This window comes from Mytilus galloprovincialis, chromosome 11 (genome assembly GCF_965363235.1).
Source record: "Mytilus galloprovincialis chromosome 11, xbMytGall1.hap1.1, whole genome shotgun sequence".
Lineage (NCBI taxonomy): Eukaryota > Metazoa > Mollusca > Bivalvia > Mytilida > Mytilidae > Mytilus > Mytilus galloprovincialis.
This window is the reverse complement of record NC_134848.1, coordinates 85,611,785-85,618,780: the sequence shown is the minus strand read 5'-3', so window position 1 is coordinate 85,618,780 and position 6,996 is coordinate 85,611,785. Positions and strand designations below refer to the sequence as shown.

General features: G+C 33.1%; 1 long non-coding RNA gene across 1 annotated transcript; it reads right to left on the bottom strand.

Annotated features, from left to right (window-relative positions):
• Nucleotides 1-2,072: 2,072 nt before the first annotated feature.
• Nucleotides 2,073-5,088, bottom strand: LOC143052954 (uncharacterized). Its single transcript, XR_012971307.1, has 3 exons — nt 4,804-5,088; nt 4,106-4,451; nt 2,073-2,374 (listed from the first exon to the last, which is right to left on the bottom strand). It is a non-coding gene; the product is annotated as an uncharacterized LOC143052954 (long non-coding RNA).
• Between the last annotated feature and the right edge of the window lie 1,908 nt (nt 5,089-6,996).

Genomic DNA, 6,996 nt, shown 5'->3' with positions numbered 1-6,996 from the left:
TTATGATGCTTTATATTGGCTTCTGTTTAATATTCACGGTAGCGTGTTTAATCTCCACATTAACAAACTTCACATCAAATATAAGCATGCTTTATATTGGCCTCAGTTTAATATTCACAGTAGCGTGTTTAATCTCCACATTAACAGACTTCACATCAAACATAAGCATGCTTTATATTGGCTTCTGTTTTATATTCACAGTAACGTGTTTAATCTCCACATTAACAGACTTCACACCAAACATAAGCATGCTTTATATTGGCCTCTGTTTAATATCCACAGTAGCGTGTTTAACCTCCACATTAACATACTTCACATCATTTACTATTTACACCACTGGGTCGATGCCACTGCTGGTGGATGTTTTGTCCCCGAGGGTATCACCACCCAGTAGTCAGCACTTCGGTGTTGACATGAATATCAATTATATGGTCATTTATTTTTTTAAATTTTCTGTTTACAAAATTTAAATTTTTCGAAAAACTAAGGATTTTCTTACCCCAGAAGAAGATTGATTACCTAAGCCGTATTTGGCACAACCTTTTGTAATTTTGGATCCTCAATGCTCTTCAACTTTGTATTTATTTTTTTTTTTTTTATTATTTTGATCTGAGCGTCACTGATGAGTCTTATGTAGACGAAAGGCGCGTCTGGCGTATACAATTATTATCCTGGGACTTTTGATAACTGTTCACATTAATCCCTAGCATGCTTCATATTGGCTTCTGTTTAATATTCCCAGTAGCGTGTTCAATCGCCACATTAACAGAATTCACATCAAACATAAGCATGCCTTATATTGGCCTCTGTTTAATATTTACAGTAGCGTGTTCCATCGCAACATAAACAGACGTCACATCAAACCTAAGCATGGTTTATATTGGCTTCTGTTTAATATTCACAGTATCGTGTTCAGTTTCCACATTAACAGACTTCATTATGATAAATTTTCTGTTTACAGAACTTTGATTTTTTCGAAAAACTAAGGATTTTCTTACCCCCAGGAAAAAATTGATTACCTTAGCCGTATTTGGCACAATGTTTTGGAATTTTGGAATTTTGGATCCTCAATGCTCTTCAACTTTGTATCTATTTGTTTTTTGAAATATTTTGATCTGAGCGTCACTGATGAGTCTTCTGTAGACGAAACGCGCGTCTGGCGTAAACAATTATAATCCTGGTACTTTTGATAACTATTTAAATTACTGGGTCGATGTCACTGCTGGTGGACGTTTCGTCCCCGAGGGTATCACCAGCCCAGTAGTCAGCACTTCGGTGTTGACATGAATATCAATCATATGGTCATTTTATAAATTTTCTGTTTACAAAACTTTGAATTTTTCGAAAAACTAAGGATTTTCTTACCCCAGGAGTAGAATGATTACCTAAGCCGTATTTGGCACAACTTTTTTGGAATTTTGGATTCTCAATGCTCTTCAACTTTGTATTTATTTGGTTTGTTCTAATTATTTTGATCTGAGTGTCACTGATGAGTCTTTTGTACACGAAACACGCGTCTGGCGTATACAATTATAATCCTGGTACTTTTGATAACTATTCACATTGAACCGTAGCATGCTTCATATTGGCTTCTGTTTAATATTCCCAGTAGCGTGTTCAATCGCCACATAAACAGACTTGACATCAAACATAAGCATGCCTTATATTGACCTCTGTTTAATATTTACAGTAGCGTGTTCCATCGCCACATTAACAGACGTCACATCAAACCTAAGCATGGTTCATATTGGCTTCTGTTTGATATTCACAGTAGCGTGTTCAAAATCATTTGAAATATAACTATGATGAAAATATTTAGATAATGAAAATATACAGATAATAATAATATACAGATAATGAAAATATACAGATGATGCAAATATAGAGATTATGAAAATATACAGATAATGAAAATATACAGATTATGAAAATATACAGATAATGAAAATATACAGATTATGAAAATATACAGATTATGAATATATACAGATAATGAAAATATACAGATTATGAATATATACAGATTATGAAAATCTAAAAATATACAAAATATACAAAAAAACAAACTATTATTCAAATTCTGACAAAAAGTTCATTGTAATTTTAGCACCTTTATAATACAGCTATTATGCCTAAATATTTTGAATCATATCTTTGTCAATTTTAAACTAAAACTACATGTTTTGATGTTGTGGTCACATGAAATAAAAAGTTGGTAGACCATGTATAGATCCTCATCAAATCAGTTAAAATTGATTTGATTAATTTATGTTGGTTGTCTAACAATTACTGTCTCCTCTGTTAGTTGGCATCTTACAATTGAATCGACTGCTGGTATTGGAAACAAGTTTGGTAATTATCTGAGGAATTATATCTAAAATAAAAATAAAAGTATAATCAGTTATTTTTTCATATTTGACTTTTTGAAATTATCAATTCCTTTGAAAATAAGTTTGATTAATAATGGATGGATACAAAATTTCATCAACAATGAACCTTTTGAACACCTTAGTACAATGTTATCAATGATGAACCTTTCGGAAAACTAAATTACACCATTGGTAAATAAATGGCACCATACAATGTTATGACACCTAGGTTTCTTCAACACATGCGTTCCATATCGAGTTCTTGTTAAAAAAATATGTAGTGAATCTTATTTGTTTTTGGTGTAGAGATTTAAAGTGCTTTGTCGTTTAGAATTTGACTGTCATTAATTCAAACCCCAGAAAGTGTGGCATAATTGTCATCGATACAATTATCAAAAGAAAGTGTGGCATAATTGCCATCGATACAATTATCAAAAGAAAGTGTGGCATAATTGCCATCGATACAATTATCAAAAGAAAGTGTGGCATAATTGCCATCGATACAATTATCAAAAGAAAGTGTGGCATAATTGCCATCGATACAATTATCAAAAGAAAGTGCAATTAAAGTAGATGTACGTATTTATTAGAATACCATAAGGCATTCAACTATAAGACAAATAAAGGCAACAGTAGTATACCGCTGTTCAAAACTCATAAATCCATGGACAAAAAACAAAATCGGGGTAACAAACTAAAACCGAGGGAAACGCATTAAATATAAGAGGAGAACAACGACACAACACCGAAACGCAACACACACAGAAACGGACCAAGCAACAGACAAAACACCACGAGAATAACAAATATAACATCAAAATCAAAAACATGAATTACCCATATCGTATTGCCGGATTGAGACAACGAGTTAAAAATACGAAACCGTTCATCTTATGTTTGTTTCTTGTATTCCGAATCACATAAATCAGTCGATTGAAAACAAAACTTTACGACAAAAGAGATTATTTCAGCTTTCTAATTGTGAACTTTCCATTTCTAAGTAGCAACATTCCAGCAGCACCTGCATACGGGGTATATATCTCCCAATTGATACGATAGTCCCGTGCTTGCATTTCCTATCATGATTTTCTTGATAGAGTGTTGCTGCTCACAAGGAATCTATTAAACCAAGAGTTCCAAAATGGTGAAGTTGAAATCATCCCTTCGTAAATTTTACGGACTCCATCACGAGTTGTTTGACCGTTATGGAATAACCATTTCAAAAATGATATCGGATATGTTCCTTACGTAGTAACTTCTATCCCCTTCTCTTTCATGAATGTGACCAACAGTGGTGTTCGTGTTGTTTATATTTTAGTTTTCTATATTGTGTCATTTGTGATATTGTTTGTCTTTTTGTCTTTTTCATTTTTAGCCATGGCGTTGTCAGTTTGTTTTAGATTTATGAGTTTGACTCTCCCTTTGGTAGCTTTCGTCCCACTTTTGTTGTTTGTCATTCAGACTACGGTGAAGCACTATCTCATTGGCAATCAAACCACATCTTCTTAGATTCAACTCTAACAAAAAGATTTTTTTTTAGGTAAAACTGACGAATAGCATAATCTTTACTTAAACCAATATTGCGAAAGTTATATATAATGCACGTATTCATTTAATATTACAAATCATTTTAAACTTCAGATATTCGTTTCATCAGTTCAAGTCATTTAGTGAAAAATAAAAAAAAAAGTTATGTTTAGTTTTTTAAAGAAAATATTCATGACCTTTTGACCTACTCTCTTCCTGTTCATTTAAAGCAGCTTTGCATTGTTGATATATCTCTGCTTGAAACTGTTGTGTTTTCTATTTCATCTGCCAGTTCTGTATACTCAGAGTCTTCTCGAAGAGCGTTGAGGAATTCAATAAATCCATTTTCACTTCCATGCAAAAGTATGTCCATTAATTTCCTGATCTTTTCTATTTTGGCTGGACAAGCATCTATCCTTTCACTATCAGCTGTGGAAAGCACATCACGTGATATCAGATGATCGACTATTTTACCATGCAGTATGCTGTTAATTATATTTGAGTAGTTCTTTTGTAGACGAATTTTAAACACCGGAATAGTCCAATTTGACAACCCTACAAAAATTAACCGACTTTCATTATCGCATCATGTACATGTATTCAATGAATTAATAAACAAGTGTATCGTAAGTCAGCGTTTTACTACATTTGATACAAGAGTGGGTCATTAACTGCATGCATCGTACGAGCAATTGAGCAATGAATTTTTTTTGATTTGATACATGCTTTTGTGATTTTTGTAAAATTGTTTGTTTTAAGATTGTAACACATTGATGACTGCTGAACCCATTATTTGACTATTTTATTTAGTATGTTTGTTTTGTTCACGCATCGTTGTAAACATAATGGAATTTGATGAGATTGTTGTAAAAGTGAGAGGCTTAGCGTTATAAAACCAGGTTCATACCTTTAGTGTCCTTGTCTCCAGTATATACTAGTGCTGAACTTGAGCTTTCTTCCTGTGAATCACATTCCAACTCAGTCGCTAGATCTGTGTATCCATTTGTTCGGAGTGCATCAACAAACACACTGTACGTAGGTTCTCCCTTTTTATTCACTACTCTAAGTAATGCTTTATTCTGTTCATCTTGTCCAGCATAGTGCTCAATGCGACGTCTGTCATCAGATGATATCACCAAATGTGATATCATATAATCTAAAACCTGACTGATTTGAATTTCTTGTATGATTCTCTCTGAAATTTGAAATAGACATAAGACATTTACAAAAGAAAATGCTAAGCATCACGTGTATATATATAAAGCAAATTTACAGATCTAACATTGTTGGGTTGATGTTTAGACGAGTTGTATATATATATAATCATAGGTTTGAACGTAGTTTTCAATTTAAACTCGTTTATTTATATATATATATAAAGAGGGAAGAACACAAAATTTGCAAAAGCGACGTTCTTTCACTAAACAATTCAAAATTTGGTGACTTTGTGGAACGCATCTATCCCATCGAATTGGATATAAAGGATACTACAGATACAGTTAAGTCGGCTTCATATCTTAACTTACATCTAGAAATTGACAATGAGGGTCGGTTGAAAACAAAACTTTACGACAAAAGAGATGATTTCAGCTTTCCAACTGTGAACTTTCCATTTCTAAGTAGCAACATTCTAGCAGCACCTGCATACGGGTATATATCTCCCAATTGATACGATATTCCCGTGCTTGCATTTCCTATCATAATATTCTTGATAGAGAGTAACTGCTTACAAGGAAGCTGTTAAACCAAGAGTTCCAAATGGTGAAGTTGAAATCATTCCCTCGTAAATTTTACGGACGCCATCACGAGTTGGTTGACCGTTATGGAATAACCGTTTCACAAATGATATCCGATATGTTGCTTATGTAGTAAATACAATCCCCTTCCCTTTCAGGAATGTGACCTACCGAATAAGACTGTTTACCGGATTTGAAATAACATAAGCATCACGAAGAGTGCCACATGTGGAGCAGGATCTGCTTACCCTACCGGAACTCATGACATCACCCCTAGTTTTTGGTGAGGTTCGTGTTGTTTATTCGTTAGTTTTCTATGTTGTGTCATGTGTGCTATTGTTTTTCTGTTTGTTTTTTTTATTTTTAGCCATGGGATTGTCAGGTTGTTTTGGATTTATGAGTTTGACTGTCCCTTTCGTGTCTTTCGTCCCTTTTAAATATATATATATAAACGAGTCTTAATTGAAAACTACGTTCAAACCTATGATTGCGTTGGATAAAAACCGCCATTTTTATACGTGTGCATTTAAAACAAATTTCGTTGTAGAAGGGTCTAAATACAGCACAAACAACATTTTCCAAAAGACAAAAAAAGTGAAAAAGTATATTTACACAAAACGCATTTGACTAACAGGTCGGACAGCTGATGTTCTTAAACCCTGCTGACTGCCATTGGCGATTGCCAAATAAAAAATATATATTTTTTTGCCTTTTAGTCTCACTTCGTTAAAAATGAAAGGCGTTTTTATTTTGGTAATTGTTTATGTGTTTATGTAACTATCTACATGACTTAGTGTTCATTAGTATGACTTAAACCTTTCCGATCGCTTAATATACGAGTTTACTTGTTCTGTATAAATAATAATGATCTTTGAATGAATGTAAACCACGAACAAGGAATCCTGTGCCCATTTACAGACTTAATATACGAGTTTACTGTATAAATTATAATGATCATTGAATGTAAACCACGATTAAGGAATCCAGTGCCCATTTACAGACTTAATATACGAGTTAACTATATACATTATAATGATCATTGAATGTAAACCACGAACAAGGAATCCAGTGCTCATTTACAGACTTAATATACAAGTTTACTGTATAAATTATAATGATCATTGAATGTAAACCACGAACAAGGAATCCAGTGCCCATTTACAGACTTAATATACAAGTTTACTGTATAGATTATAATGGTCATTGAATGTAAACCACGAACAAGGAATCCAGTGCTCATTTACAGACTTAATATACGACTTTACTGTATAAATAATAATGATCATTGAATGTAAACCACGAACAAGGAATCCAGTGCCCATTTACAGACTTAATATACGAGTTTACTGTATAAATTATAATGG